The 15,698-nt window shown below is 50.6% G+C and overlaps 1 protein-coding gene across 10 annotated transcripts in view; it reads left to right on the top strand.

Moving 5' to 3' along the window:
- Positions 1–15,698, top strand: part of EIF4G3 (eukaryotic translation initiation factor 4 gamma 3) — a 141,830-nt gene continuing 126,132 nt past the window's right edge. For 7 of the 10 annotated variants that reach the window (XM_050322689.1, XM_050322688.1, XM_050322684.1 and 4 more), the window contains exon 1: positions 1–494. The gene's annotated coding sequence lies outside the window, so the exon portion shown is untranslated. The remainder of the gene's footprint in view (positions 495–15,698) is intronic. The other 3 variants (XM_050322691.1, XM_050322678.1, XM_050322679.1) reach the window with 3 other exon arrangements.

Here is a 15,698-nt window from a genome sequence, read left to right as displayed (position 1 = left end):
TGCTCCGCTACTCCAGTGAGGAAAATCCGCCGGCATCGCCCCCGAGCCGCCGCCGCGAACGGCTCCGCTGCCCCCGGCGAGGGCGACCGCGACCCCCCGCCGCCGCCGGCTCATGAGCAGCGCGGCCTGAGCCGCCCCCCCTTCCCTTCCCTCCCTCCCCTCCCTCCCTCCCCGCCGGCCCCTCTCCCGGAGCCCTCCGGGAGGCGCGTTGTCACGGAGACCGGCGCCGGTGCCGGCCCGCCGCGCTGCCCCGGCTCTTCCCCGGCCCGCTCCGCGGCTCCCCCCGGCCCCGCTCCCCGCCGCGGGGTGGTGGCTGCGCTTGGCCATGAGTTTACCGCAGAAGGCGGCTTTGAAACCCGGCGCGGCGGCGGCGGCGGCGGGGACCGGCCCGGGAGCAGGGCGGCGGCGGGGCCGCCTCCCCCCCCGGCTCCCCCTCACCCGGCGCCGGCGCCTCACCCCAACATCAGGGCCTTGCCGCCCCAGCCGCCCCAACAGTATCCTTTGCCCCGGGGGGGGCTCGGGGGTGACACCCCCTCCCCACGGCGAGCGGGGCCGGGGGCGGGCGAGGGCTGCGGGGACCCCCGGGCCTGCGGGGGTGGGGGGGCTCGGGGCGCAGGGACCCCCGAGCAGGGGGAGTTGAGGGCGCCAGGGCCCCCAGAGCCGGGGGTGGGTGAGGAGGGGGTTGTTGGGGGTTTCCCGGCTACTTTTTGTGTGTCTGTTTGTGGGGGGCCCCCTGCGAAGGGGGGGCTGCACCTGCTGGGGTGGTGCGGGGAAAGGGGGGTGTCCCCCCTGCTCTGCCGATGGGCTCTTTGGGGGCTCAGCCTTTCCAGGGGGTCCCCCTTCCCCCCCTTCCCCGAAGCAGCGATGACCCCCAAGGGTAAACTTTTAATTATAAACCGCTCCTCAGTTTTTCCTCCGGTCCTGCCCAGGTAAGTGCTTTGGTTTTGTTGTGTTTTTTTTCAAGCGATTTTAAACCCAGTTTGTTCTTTTTTCTTTTTCTTTCCTTTTTTTTTTATTTTTTTTTTTTTTTATTTCCCCTCCTCCAGCTGGGGCTGATTTTCGTGTGATTTATTTCATTTTATTTAATTTTTCTTACTCGGCTGGTGGGGATAAATCTCAGGTGGAATGTCTTCAGCGAGCAGCTTTCCCTGCCAGGCCACGCGGGGTGGGGAGGAGGAGGAGGAGGCTCCCACTCCCCAAAATCCCCCGCCAAAGCTGCTACAAAGAGAGGCCGGCGGGGGCTGCGAGTGTTTTTTAAAGGTCTTCGGTTCTGTGCTGCCAGTAGGCCCCGAGTCAGGAGGGAAATACTGCAGGGATCAGCAGGAAAGTGCTGCCGGCCTGAGGTTTTGTTTGCGGCGTCCGACAGCATCCCGTGGCAAAGTGGCTTTTCTCTCTTCCCCCCCCTCCCTGGAGTTCTGGGGGGAGCATGGAGTGAAAACCACACTTAGTTTTTTGGTACCTCCGTGCCGTGTTACCCGGGAGTGGTGCAGGGACGGCCGGGCGCGTGTTTTCCTATAAATGTTGGCAGTGAATTGGGTTTTAAGGTGGCAGTGCCCGGGTGGGTTTCCTGCCGAGCGCTGCTGGAGCTGTGCGGTGCCGCCTGTGCTCTCCGAACTGTGTTCCCTGTGCGGGAGCATTTTCCTGCTCTCACTTTCATTTTGGAGGTGGGAAGACCCGAGCGCTTTTATAACCAGTTTGGGTCCATTGTTTTCTCGAGCTTCCGGCCGGAGTCACCCCTGCCATGACAACAAATTCATTGCTTAAATCATGAGACCGTTGACGTTACTGATTTGTTTGGGTCGAGTGAAAACCCCTGGACGTTCTCTGTGCCGGGTGATTTTTGGCTGGGCTGTGCTGTTCTGTAATTCCAGCGGCTACTTTTGGCATAAAAGAAGTGGGAAGGTGCTGTCAGTACAGAGTCAGTGGGGTGGTGGTGAGTAAAACTGTTGCTCGGGGAAAATTTGCTCAGTTTTGAGGGACGTGCCAAGTGTTGGGAGTGAGAACACTGTGCCCAGTTTGATCTTCCCAGCAAGGTGCTGGTTTGCTTGGGAAGGGGCTTTTTTATCGGGGAACGTGACGCTTGGGTGCCTTGACAGTCGCAGGGCTGAAGTTTGCCCGGCTCTGGGGTTGTGCTGGGCTTTCCAAAGCACTTTATTGTCGAGTAATACTTGAAAGCACCGTGGAGGGGCTGGATCAGTTCTCCGGTGTCGCTGCGTGGTGGCTCCAAGAGTGGCTGTTCCCCTCTGGAGCTGGGACAGGAGGACGCTGTTGCTTTTGGTGAGTGTTGTCATCCAACACGTGAGGGATGAAGTTTGGCTTTACCTCTGAGCACAGCCCTGAAAACAAAAAGGGCTTGGAAGGACTGGAGGAGCTCCTGAAGGAGCTGGGGGTGGTGTGTCAGCCTGTCCCGTGCAGGGACCCAGCTGGACACCCAGAGCAGGAAGGACAGAGGGGGAGGGTGGATGTGTCAGGTTGGCATTATAAAAGTGAGGGATTTAAAACGACACAGTTCAATTTTTATTTCCAGCCGCGTTCTGTTTTGAAAACATTGTGTTTGACCCGTATCGCTCCGAGCCCCTGATCTGTGCTTGGAATATATACAAACACTTGATACCTTTTGTGTGAAGCTTATTCAGGTGTCCTGGCTGATTTTATCCTCCTCCAAAACCTGCTTCCAGGTATAAAGGCAAGCTGTCCCCTGCTCTCAGGCTGCTGCAGGAGTGAGGCTCGGGGAGCAGAGTTCATCCGTGATTTGCTGGAGTGCAGGGGGTCATCTGAGTTCAACCTTATTTTTAGCTCTTTGGTTTCTTTTTTTTTCTCTCTGTTTTGATACAACTGTTGAGCCAGTGTTACCTCACAGCACATAAAATAGAGCTGCAGGTTTCTCTGAGTTGGGCTTTTTGAACCAAAGCAGTTTCCGTGTGGTGAACTCCGTGTCTTTGGAAGTACGTGTGGTTTTAGACTTAGCATGTAATGAAATGAAACAATATCTGTGTCACTGGAAAAAAAAAAAAAAGAATTGTGTGTGAGAGATGTGTTCAGCATGTGCATGTAGAAAGGCATTAGAAAGGGAAAAGAAAAATACAGTGGGGGGAAAAAGGGATTTTTTTTTTTTTTAAATAGTATTTTTTTAAGAAAAGCAAAGCTGGAGGGTGATGGACATGAGAACAGAAATGTTTGGATGGAAGATTCATTTGGTTTCCTGCTGAATAGGAAGTTATTGAAGCTGCTGTAAGACGAGACAGAGTTTTGAGGAGTTTCCTTCACGTAGTGTCTTCAGGAAGTTAAATTTTCTGTGTAAAAGTAAGTTGGGATAATTTGGTGGCTCTGGTAGTGGTGAGTATTCAGCCAGACTTGGTTTCAGATATAAATTGTGCTCAAAATTGTCAGTACAGATAAATCCTCCATGTGGATTCTGACTCTCGTTGTGGGGGGATGGACAGGGGTGGGTGAAATGACACACAGGGGTATTACAAAAAATAAACCCCAATCTGCTGCCCTTGGCTTTGGCTTCCAGACTCTCTGGGGGAGGGGTTCAGATGGAGTCTGGAGTGAGACTTTTTCCGTAAAAATGTCAAATAATGAAGGTGCTTCTGGGCTGCAGGTGCACTGTGGGCCTTCGTGGTGTTACCTGGGTGGTACTTCTGACTCGAGTTAAACTCTCCCACTTCACTGTGATTTTTGTGTGTGTGTTACATTAAACTGCTCCTTAAAACCCCCCTGTGCTGTGAATAAATCCCGTGGATCGATACAATCAGGTCACCAGTTTCTTCCCAGCGAACACTGCCCTGCAAAGGACAAGGAGTGGGTTGATGGGACCTCAGGTGAGGTCCCCGGGCTGCTGGCGTGGCAGGTTAATGTTACACTGCTCAGTCTGAGCCACAGCAGAGCCATCCTGAGCTCTGGTCACTCAGGTTTGGGTTTAGGGTTTTGATTCCTTTTCCCAGCCTCCAGCATTTGGAGGCGGTTCAGCTCCCTGGTTGTTGCTGGTCTCTGTGCAGGCACCAGTAAGCTTGACCTCACTGTATCCCTGTGGCTGTTTCCGTGTGGGGTCGGGCATCTCTGAAATACTGGGTGTTTCCCAGGTTATTGCAGGTCATGGCAGGCTCGGGGTGGCTTTCAACAGACCGTTATTAATTTTTTTTTTCTCTTCTTCCCCCTTGCTAATTCTGTTTCTGAGAAGCAGAGAGGAAGGGTCAGTGTGTCTGGGGAATTCTGTGTGAATTCCATCATTGCTGCGCATGGAAATGTGTTTTTTGTTAGTGTTGCCTCAGTAATTTAGTTTTAGTTTCTCTTGCATTGCTCCATCTAACTGTGCTGTAGTCCCTTTCAGAAAGTGGTGTGCTGGTTCCTGCTCTGTTGGGCAGCATCTCCTGAATGTGAGTGGCTTCCCAAAAACCCGGGAGAACAGCAGGAAATCCAGGATGGTGTTCAGGAATGTGTGGGGCTGTGTGAGAAGTCGGGGTGAGTTCCTGGCAGCATTTCCCTGGTGTTGGGGGTGGAGGCCAGGCTAGAGTTGGAAATCAAGGTTAAATCAAGTCTGTTCAGGAGGATTTGGGGGTGTGGGGTTCTCTGTCCTCTCTCAAGAGTTGAGCTGGAGGGGAAAGTGCCGAAGAATTTCTCAAGGAAATTCTCTCCTTTCAAGAAGAGCATCTGCAGGGTCGGGGTCTCTGGGTTGCTGTCATCCTCTCTGGAAGTTTGGAGCTAACACCATCCTCCCTCCCTGCTCACTTCCATTCCAAGTGGTGTTTTCCCAGTCCATGTGCTCCCAGGGGTTTGTCTGTTGATGGCTTTGAAGTTGGGGATCGGGGGATTTGGGAGTTGCTTGGGCACAAAAGTCAGCTTGAAGAGCGTGACTGTGGCTCCAGACTCCCAGGCAGCTTTGACATTGGCCTGGAGCACAGTTGGAAGTCCTCTTCCAGATTCCAGTGGCAGCTGGATGTGAGGAAGGTGTCGGGAGCATGAAGCTCCTGAAAGGGAAGGAGGGAAGGAGCGGGCTGAGATCAGAGGTGTCCCTTGCTCTCCGTGTGTTTGAGTTCAGGAGGGAGCGTTCTGAGCTCTCGGCTGGATGAAGGGGAAGAAGGGGCAGAGGTGTTGCCTGGGAAGTGTTTCCATTTAGGAGTGTTGGAGCTGTGGAGATCAAACATCTTGGGAGGGTCAGAGCAGCAGGAGAGGAGCTTGGAAAAGAGACTTTCCCTGCTGCTCTGTGGTGGCTCATCTGCAGGTGAAGAACAGGCGCAGGATTGGGAGCGTATTGCCAAAAAATTAAGTGCTTTTAGCCCTCTCTGCCACCTTCCCTGCTGATGCTCCCCAGCCTTGGCACATCTGAGAGTCCTTTCAAGCAGAAATAGCTTTAATTTATTTAATGACAAAAGCTAATCATGTTAGAGCGCAGATATGTCACTTTACCAGCTTTGTAAGATTTTTGTGGTGAAATCTCTCGGAGAAAACCGCTCCAAAAATGTGATTTCAAATGGCTTATTTTCTCCTCACATCCAGGGACATGACTGTGTATATTCTCTGGCAGAAGTCTGTGTGAGAAGGTTTAGTTAAGTGTGTGTGTATTTAATGTTCAGCTCTGATTTGGGAACAGAGTTTGTGTCTTTATCTGTGGTAAGAAGTTGGTGAGAGGATAACAGGAGACTCAGAACAAATAACTTCCCTTGTAGATGGAGGGATGTAGAAGGATTTTCATCTGTGTGCGTATGGATTTTGTCCATCATTTTTGGGCTGAAAGGCTTTCCCATGTCATTAGCAAACTTTGGGATGTTTGGGGTTGATGCATTTGCTCCATCTTTGTTTGGTAGTAGGAGTTAGCAGGGAAGATCTCCCTTTAGAAGTCACAGGTAACCATATTTTCTTTTTCTCCCTAATCCAGCAATTTCAGGGCTAGTCAACTGTCAAGTTTAGTTGTGTGTAAATCCTCTAATATGATTAGAGTTGCTGGAATTTTTACTCTGGGGAATTATAGCTGGGTAATATCACTGTTCTACAGGCATTGCTTTGGTAGGAAACTTTATCTGTGACTCGACTGTGGCTGCTGGCAATTGCCAAGGCTTCTCTGGAATGAATGGGGAAGAGAAAACGGGGAGGAGCCGTGCACCCCGTGCCCGGGAGGAACCGGGGGAACTGCTCTTCCTTCTTGTTTTTGGAAGGGAGTGGAGTTGCTGTGGCTCTCGGGGTGCTGTGTTTTACACTTGCTGTGATTTCAAGCGCTTCTCCCCTGCACAGCTTTCCTCCCCGACCCCTGGACTTCGTTTTAACGGGAGCTGGTGGTGTGGAACAGCTGGAAGAAGGGAGTAGAATGGGCTCTTTAAAAAAAGGAAAGGATCAAAGGGAGCAGAGCAAAATAAGCTTTTAGGCTACTGGAATGTTCTGATGCACGTTATTCCTATGGTTTATTCTATAGGTTTGGAAGGTGTCCCAGAGTGCTCCCTGTTTTCGGAGTAGGTGATGGCACGCTGTTGCTGATGGGACTTGAGTCAAATTGCTTCTGGGCATGTAACTGGGTTAATGGGACAGCACGATTATTTTTTTTCTCTCCTGAAAGGAAAATTACACGCTCTGTATTCCAGTGGTACCCGAGGAGTTGTTTTTACCTTTGTTTGCTGCGCAGTTGAGGCGGAGAGAAAAGGACAACTTTCCCCACACTGAGATTGTACCGGGTTTAAATCAGTTCTGCCACCAAAAATAACACGTTTCCGTTGTTGGTTATGACACCTTTGTGTTTCCTTTATCTGGACAAGGGCTAAAATATTTATAGAGCTTTAGGTAGGCTTGAAAAAAAGACAGAGTGGCTTCTGAAGTGTGTGTCTTGAAAGAAAAAAATGTATCCCGGCCTCGACCGTCCCGGGAGCGCTCTCCAAATCTGCCGGAGAAGTGTTGAAATGGGTCAGGACTTGTCGAGTTGCAACGAGCAGCTGCTCCTTTCCAAGTGCTTGAGTTCAGCAGGAAAGAGACTCCCATGCTCCAGAGTAAGAGTATCTGCACGGGAATAGCTGGAAAAGTTGGAAGCACAAAGGCCATCCCTGCCTGTAGCAGGAGAGGGGCCTGCTCGTGGTAGGAGAAGAAATCTCCCTGCCAGCCCCGGAGTTTGCTCTTGGTGCTGTGAAAACACCGAGCAAGGAGGAGTTAATGCAGTCAAAGGTCTTTAATAACACAGATTTTCCTGAGTTTGGAAAGCTTTTGGGAGGTGGAAACTAATAAACATTGCAGGGCTGCTCTGTTTGGGGTTGCCAGATGATGGTGGAGTGTTTGGGTTTGGGTTTGGGTTTGATTTACACGTGAGGGTGACTGTGTGAGTTACTCAGTTACTCACAGTAGTCAGAGAAGTCTGATTGCAGGGTCTGTGGCACTGGTGGTGTTTGGAAATCCGTGTGAGCCCATGCTGTGGCCGTGCTAATGGTGGTCTGAGAACAGCTTTCCCTCTTTTATGTGTTATTAATAAGTTGTAGACGTTACTGTGCCTTGAAACCATCGTTTTTCTGGGCTCATTTTGTTCTCTCACCTAAAAGCAAAAACGAGAGAAGGCTTTGGTCTTTCAGGCTTAGCAGGAGACTCTTCCTATGCACATCAAAGGGAAAGATTTTTTAGTGATACTCCTTGCAGCTTTGGTTTTTTAGTCAGCTGCTGTCTTGAGAAGGTTCCTGAGCATCCCTGGAAAGGGCCCGTCTGGAAACAAAAAGTGCATCTCCACAGAGTGGTGAGACCAGCACTGCTGTCCTGGGCCTGCCACGAGACCTCCCACAGAACTGCCAGGTCTGAGGGGGAATTGAGGCTGAAATCTGGTCTGAAAACTTTCTCTGGAAGTCCTGAATTCCTGTCTGTGGTGATGTACAGGCTCGACGCAGGACCCTCTGCAGCTGGTTTGTTGGGCTGACTCAACGGATTGAATTAGAAAGGGAACTCAGCAGGGTGGTGCAGCTGAGGGTGGGTGACCTATGGCACTTACTTGGGAGGGAAGTCAAGAACTGAAACCAGAAAGTATTTAAAGCCTGTTTGTTGTGACTTTAATGTGAAATTTGTGGTGCGCCTCGAACTTTGGAGTGTGCTGGGAAGGGGGTTTCAGCAGCTGGTGGTTCGTGCCCAGCTTTAGCACAGCGAGGCTCGTGTGGATGTGCTATTTCTTGAGCTGCTGAGGCGTCTTCTGACTTCCACTCTGCAGAATATAAACCCAGCTTCAGTTTGTGTCGCACTTTCTCACCAGTGCTCAATACTTGTCACTGGGTGGTCTCTCTTCAATTGCTTTACTTTTCTGGGCTCTGTGTTTCCTACTCCAGATTTGTGAGTGCAAATAATTCAGCTGTCAACCTGTCCAGCTTGAGTTTTACGTTTTCCCTCAGCATTGTGTTTTAAAGTTGATTTCAAAGTGCCTTTATGTCTGTCTCTTCACAAGGAAAAAAAGACCTAATTTTTGTTGATATGCAAATATCACAGGGTGTAAGTTTCGATGAGCTTAAGCTGTTCAGCTTAATTGTACTGATTGAATTCCCAAAGTGCTTTTTTAATTAAAAAAAACCAAAGTTCACCTGCACAAATAAAGGAGTTTGTGCTGAAGTATTTGGTTGTGAGGTTGTGCACCAAATTTAGCTTGAATGGATTCCCATTTCCCCCCAAAACTTCACGTTCCATTGCAGTGGCACCTGGAGTCGCCGGCATTCACGGAAACAATTGGAATTGGCACAGCCCCACCACTGCTGGCTGCAGCCAAAGCACGCTTTATCCACTCAGGCTGACATTAAGATCATTAAATAAATGAATGAATTGTACTGTCACCAAATTCCCATCCTGGCAGCAGAAGAACATGAGAATTTTATAGCCGGGCCCTCTGTCCAGAGTGACCGGGATGGCAGGAGGAGAACAGTCAGCACAAAGCTCTCCAGTGAAATGGGTGAGCCTTGCTGAGAGTTCCAGCGTGGGGCTGTGTGAAAGCCTGAATTACCAGACATCTGATCGTCCAGGATGAGTATTAATCAACCTGGGAAGGGCGTGGAGAAAGGAGCTGGAGCACAGCAATAAAACAAGGGAGCGGGACAGAGCCGGGGAGGGGGAGAGCAGCTCCTCCATTGGCAGCACAAGTCTGTGTTGCTGTTTGAAAGAAGTTTTTGGGGAAGAATGGAGTCAAACTGTGAAGTGCTGAAAGCAGGGATAACTCTTGGTCCCCATCAGGAAGTTTGAGGTCTCGCTGGTTGAGCTGAAACTCTGGAAGGTCATTGATGGTTTGGAAGATCTCGGAGAATTCTGCTGAACTTCCCCCTAGGGGAGGAGAGGGTTGAAAATGCTCCCTGGAAGGAGGAGAGTTCACTCCTCAGGCTTGGGTTGCTTTTTCTTGTGTTCTAGCTCCATCCTTGTTTTTATTATGTTGTGCTTAAGGTGGTGTTTTTGCTTAGAAATGTGAGACATAAAACTGTGTATCTGCTACAGGAAATGTCTCTGGATTGGGGGAAAAAGCAAAAAGATGAAGTTTGTTTCAATCAGTTTGGTGAACCAGGATTGCACTGCAGCCCCTGATAATGTCAGAGATACCAGGGATAACCAGGAATGTTTGATCCAGTCCATTCCTGTTCTGAAGTGTAGCAAAACATCAGCATTTAAGGGAAGAATACTTTTCTTCTTCTTCTCTTCTTCCCCTCCACAGTGTTTGTCTTGATTATGGGTAATTTGATAAAAGGCTGCTAAAACAGCACTGGTCATCAGCACACTCCTTGGAGAATCCCTGGTCGTGCTTTAGGTGGTGGTGATGAACTCCAAGTGGCTGGATAATGTTTGTAGGTGTCAAGTTCACAGTTTTGAGAGACCTGCTGTGAATGCAATGTTATTGCAGCCTGATATCAGCAGAACTGGGATTTATGCTCATCAGAAAAGGAGTGCTCCTCCTGCTCGGTGCTCAGGGTGTCCTGTCAGTGCAGATAGTCCTGAGCAACCAAAAAGCAGAGACAGGTTCTGAAATTCCCATTTCTTTCCAATCTGGGATAGCACATCAGGTGCACCTTCGCTGACTCCTACCTGTGTGTTGGTTCAGCCGTGTGGCATCACTTCAGAGGCCACTTGGCAGCAGTTGCAGCCTTCCCTCCGTGTTTCACCCCTGTGCTGGGGGCCTGAATTCACAGAATCATGGAATGGTTTGGATTGGGAGGGACCTTAAAACTCATCCAGTTGCACCCCCTGCCATGGGCAGGAACACCTTCCACCAGACCAGGTTGCTCCAAGCCCTGTCCAACCTGGCCTTGGATTCAACAGGCAGAGCTAATGGAAGTAAATCAGCATTTTTTAAAATGAGAAATGCTTAGAGACTTAATTTACTGCCCATCTTCAGACCCAGCCAGGATAAATAGATCATTGGTGTCACTGTTTCTTGGATCCCCCTGCGGAGCTGTGTGTGAAATGTGCACCTGAGAGCCCGTGGGAGGGAAAATCAGAGGTGCAGAGGGTTGGACTGAGGAGACCCAGAGCTCCCATCCAACCTGCATCCCCCTGTGAACTCTGTGCAGCAGTGTAAGATGTGTTGCAGTGCCCTCCCTGGATGCCTGCTTTCCCAGGATTTCATTTTGTATGACATGGGATTTTCACTCAGGAGAAGTCGTAAGCTCTGCATGTGGCAAGAAGGTACTTAGGATTTCCTTTCATTTTGATAAACGGCTGAAATAAAGATTATGGGGGGGAATCATGAGGCGTTACAGAACTGGGAGTGGAACTGAGCATTAACACTCTGGAGAATCATCCTTCAGGAATTCCTCACTCAGCTGACGGAGGGACCATCATCAGTCTGGGTGACAGCACTGCTGTCACCACGATGCTCCTGACACAGTGACCAGCAGAGCGTTGCACTTCCCAAGGAGCCACAGCGGGAAGGATCAGAGGCACGGCAGGAAACGCGGCTGAGGGAACGAGACGGTGAAATAGCAGACTGTTGGATGTTCCTGCTCGTCACACACATGGAGAGCCTGGTTTGGAAAGGGCTGGGAGCTGCTGCAGGGTCCCGAGCCCCCAGGGGACACGAGGAGCAGCAGTGCCTGTGGAGCAGAGGCGTGGGGGGGGTGTACCCTGGTGAGCTGGGGTGGCTTATTTGTGGTTTTAGGGCACAGAGTCTGAGGTGAGGGGCAGTTCAGAAGTAAATTTTAGTACATTGCAGAAATTCAGAACTCCTGGGTGAAAACTGCCATGAACGACTCTGTGGTGCTCGTGCTGCACTGGGAATGTTCTTTTCCAGCCAGATAACACCATGCCCCCAGCTGCAGTAACTGCTGCTGCTGAAGCCAGAGACGTGAGGTTTTGCTCTGGGAATTCAGCTGGGTGAAGGTAGGCTGTGATACCCACACAGATGTTTATTCCAGGCTTTAAAGCTGAAATAAAGGCCTGGGCAAAAGCTTGGGAATGTTTCTCTGCGACAAGAGGGGTTTCCTCTTGCTCTGCATTCCTCTGGTGTCTTTTTAGTTGTGTCATCTGGCCCTGTCTGCTTTGTGTGTTTGGGTTTTAATGCTCTGAACTGGTTATGTGTGTGCAGGGCCAGCTCAGAGTAGAAGTAACTCCCTGAGTGTGTGTTAAGGAACTGCTCTGAAGGAAACCAGCCCCAGACAACCCCAGTGTTCTCCTCCTGGACAGGCTGTTGGGACCAGGGCACTGGCCCTACTTGCTCAGTAGAAGTTCTCCCTTCCCAGGACTTCCCAATCCCGGGACACGTTTATCAGGTTACCTCAGAGCAGCACAGGGATGGGGGCTGAGCAGGTCAGAGCCTCTCCAGGAGCTGGTGTTGGACCAGAAACCGCTGTTTGAGCTGCTAATCAGGGGATAGATACACTGAACTTGGGGACCTTTGTTTCCTTTGAAGTGTGATTCAGTTTGTGTGAGGTACTGGGTACTTTGGCTGTTGTGGTGTGAAGTGTTTTGAGCTCAGTGGTTGAAATACAGGAGTATTTGACAGTAACTGTTGGATCAGCAGTTGCATTATGGAATGGGAAAGGTGGAAGGTCGATGTGGCTTTAGCTCTGATGGCTGGTCTGTGGCATTTTATTAAAAATACTCTCTTTTTCTGCCAGACTAGATATGTGCAGGCATCTGATGCAGCCAGAGGTGCTGAGGACAGATGTATTTGTTCCTTTGGAATAGACCAAATCCAAAGCAGTTGCAGCAAGGAGTGGGCTGTGTGTCACTGGCCACTGGCAGGAGATAAAGCCTTGTTCTCCCTGGCTGTCTCCTCCCAGTCACTCCTGCTCTCTCCATCAGGTCAGTTTGCTCACAGCCTTTGGAAAGTTTTACAGCATTTACCAGGAGCTTTGCTCAGTCTTAGCCTTGTGTAGCTGCTGTTCAGTGTGAGACACCGGTGTTAGGGTTTTTTCCCCCCTTCAAAATGTGATAAAGGAAAATACAACAATCGTCACAAGTTCGGCTCCGATGTTGCCTTGTGTCAGATTTGCCTCTGTCCCCCCAGCTCTGCCTTGGCCACTGCTCAGGACTTGGTGGGTGTGAGATTTCTCTTGGAATGCTTATCTCCTATGGCAGATTCCTGCTTTCCCTCCTTTCCTTGAACCATGTGGTTCCTTCACTCTGAAGACTCCTCCTCGTTCGCTGGGAGCGGCACTTCCGACCACCTCGGAGCTGCCGCCCGGCTGGGATGAGCATCTTCCATCTTCACAGAGCCACAGAATATTCTTCCCCAGGGATGCTTACAATCACTTTGCGTGGTGGCTTTGCTTGATGAAGTGACTCAGGAATTTTTCCCAGCACATCTCTTCTCCCAGCCCTTCTACAACGCCCAGAGAAGCTGTGGCTGCCCCATCCCTGGAAGTGTCCCAGGCCAGGTTGGACGGGGCTTGGAGCAACCTGGGCTGGTGGGAGGTGTCCCTGCCCATGGCAGGGGGGTGGAATGGGATGAGCTTTGAGGTCCCTTCCAGCCAGACCATTCTGCAGTTCTGTGATTCTCTTCACTTCCATGTTTAACTGTTTCAAACAAGGATTATTTTACCAGTGCAGGAATCGGCTGGTTTTGAGCTGCCAGGCCCGGGGTGTGGTTGGCTTTGTTTATCAGCGGGGGCACAAACGTCCTCAGCAAGCAGCAGCTGGAGCTGTTTTTGGCAGCCCCTTGGCATTCACCCTCTCTGGAGGGAGGTTTGCAGTGTGCAGAGGCTCCTCCATGTGCTCGGGGGGCCTGGGAGCTGCCATCCCATTTCCCTGCTGAACTGTTCCATATGGAAATATGGTTTTTAACACTTACCAAATGCTGGGGAGCCAGAGGCTGCTCTAGCACAACTTTATGATGGAAAGCAGTGTTAAGATATCTCTCTCTTTCAGGTAATGGATTTATTTTCCCTTCTTTTGGAGTTAATCACAAAAATAAGTGTGGTTAACAGTATCCAAAGGACTCTTGTTTTTTTGCTGTACCGTGCTGTGAAATGCCTTGTTCAAGATGCTTTCTTCTCTCTGAGCTTGGATCATTTTTAGATGCTGAAGGGCATTTTTGAGACCTTGTTTTAAGTCCGTTTTACATCGTGTTTATATGAAACAGACAAAAAAACCAACACCCACCCCAGTGCTTTGCCAAATATTTCTGGAAAGAACACGCTTTGTGGATAATGGTTTTCATGTTCTACCTGCTCCTCGGTGTGTTCAGGCTGTGGAAGAATCTTCTCTCCCCTGAAAAAAGGCTTTGAGAGATTAGACTTAAGGTAGTCACTTGAGGCAGGTTGATTAAGAAATAAACTGAACGTTAGATTTAATCAAGGTTTGAATAATGGAGTTAAAATTGACTGTCACTCCTGGAATGCAGATATTTTTAGGTCGGGATTGGGATGTGCCACTCCCCAAGTTGTCTGTGCCGTAGCTCTGAAGGAACACTGATCCAAATGCCGTTGGACGGAGCGGATCTTCTCCAGTTTGGGACTTGCTGCTTCAGCCCATTAACACATCCCATAGTAAACATGTTGTGCCAAAAGTTGGCAGTTAATAGCAAAGGAATTCCTGTGCAGCACTGGGGGTTCCTGCCCAAAATACAGCTGAGATGGAGCAGTCAAAACATTTGAGCTGGTGTTGATGGAGGGACTTCAGCTCCTTTTGTGTTCAGATTCCTCCTGAGGGGCAGCTCCAGTCTCTGCTCTGGTGACAGTGATAGGACCTGAGGGAATGGCTGGAGCTGTGTTCAGGGAGGGTCAGGTTGGATCTCAGGGAAAGGTCCTCCCCCCAGAGGGTGGTTGGCACTGAACAGGCTCCCCAGGGCAGTGGGCACAGCCCCAAGGCTGCCAGAGCTGCAGGAGGGTTTGGACAACGCTCTGAGGGACAGGGTGGGATTGTTGGGGTATCTGTGCAGGGTCAGGAGTTGGATTCTTGGTCCCTGTGGGTCCCTTCCAGCTCAGGACATTCCATGATTCTAAGAACCATTTGGTTTGAACACTTCCCAGCTGGGGCACTGCCCTTGTTGCCACTGCTGTCATAGTGTGAGGTCCTGAGCTCTTGACCTGTGCTGGTTTCAGGAGGGGCCTTGAGGGCAGCAGGGATTGTCCAAATTGAGACCTTGGCCCTGCAGAGCCCTGCAGAGCCCTGCAGAGCCATCCTTTGCTGTCCTGCAGGGACTTGTGGCATAGCTGAGGTTTGACTGGGTGTTTTCTCTTGCCCAAAGGTGAGAATAAAGCTGTTTCTTGGCTGTAGCTTTCTATTGTCAGCTCAGGAAATTAGGAAGTTTTGTCTGGATTAAAGCCTGAGAGGCAGCAATGGGCCAGGAGTGGGTTGTGGAAACAGAGCCCTGGTGGTGGCACCTCTGGCCGTGGGTGTCTGGGTGGCCTTGAAGGTGCCTTCCAACCCAAACCAGTCTGTGGTTCTGTGAAACAGCTGAGGCTGTTCCCTATTCCCTGCTGTTCCAGAGAATCCAGGTTGCAAATGGATGAGTGGAATAAAGTGGGGTCACTTGTTTGGGAGGTGAATGATCCAGGATGATTTTAAAGGAGCTTCCTTACTTTGTTGATATGCCCTGGCTGCAGAGAGAATCAGAGCGCCGGACTTGCTAAATTCCTATTTAAACCAGCGGAATTGCAACAAAACAGTCTTTCCAGGGACTGAGAAGGAAAGACCAGCAGCATGTGGCCTGGCAAGTGCTGCATGATGCTGTCATTTTGGTTGTGTCTAGTAATAATATCGACTTCCCTTCCCAACCTTTGGTGTCAGCGTGGGCAGAAAAGGCCAGAGCTCGGATGGTTCATCGCGTGGTGCCCTCGGGCAGAGTTGTTCATCTGTCAGCTGGGATTGTGACTTCTCTGTGCATTGTTGCCAGGCAGGGCTTGTGTTTGCTGTGCCCAGGCTGGGCAGCTGTGGCAGGGGAAGCACAGGGGCACTGCTGGGAAGTGACCTGTGAGAGCAGCCCACACCACAGGGCCCGTGGGCTGCACGCTGTGGGCTGGAGGGGCAGGTAGGATCAGAGGGCAGGCTCTCACTTCCATGGGAAAAACACAGTTCCTGGGCTCACTTTGCGTGGTGCCAGGGGACAGGACAGTGTTTTAAGATGAACTCAGTCTCAGAGCTGACTCGGGCAGCTGCGAATGGGATCGGAGTGAAAGGAGTGAACTGACCGCAGTCTCTACACCCAAAATATGTGTTGTCCCCTTTGCAGTTTACAACTCTGTAAAAGCAAAGAACATAAACCCAGGAAACCTTTACTGACAGAAGTTCCAAGTGACTAGTTCTGGTTGTACTGCTTGTCCTTTAAAGCCTGTTTA

This window comes from Myiozetetes cayanensis, unplaced genomic scaffold, assembly GCF_022539395.1.
Source record: "Myiozetetes cayanensis isolate MyiCay16 unplaced genomic scaffold, myiCay2020 scf28, whole genome shotgun sequence".
Taxonomy (NCBI): domain Eukaryota; kingdom Metazoa; phylum Chordata; class Aves; order Passeriformes; family Tyrannidae; genus Myiozetetes; species Myiozetetes cayanensis.
The sequence above is the reverse complement of the archived record's forward strand: the minus strand, read 5'-3'. Positions and strand labels throughout refer to the sequence as shown.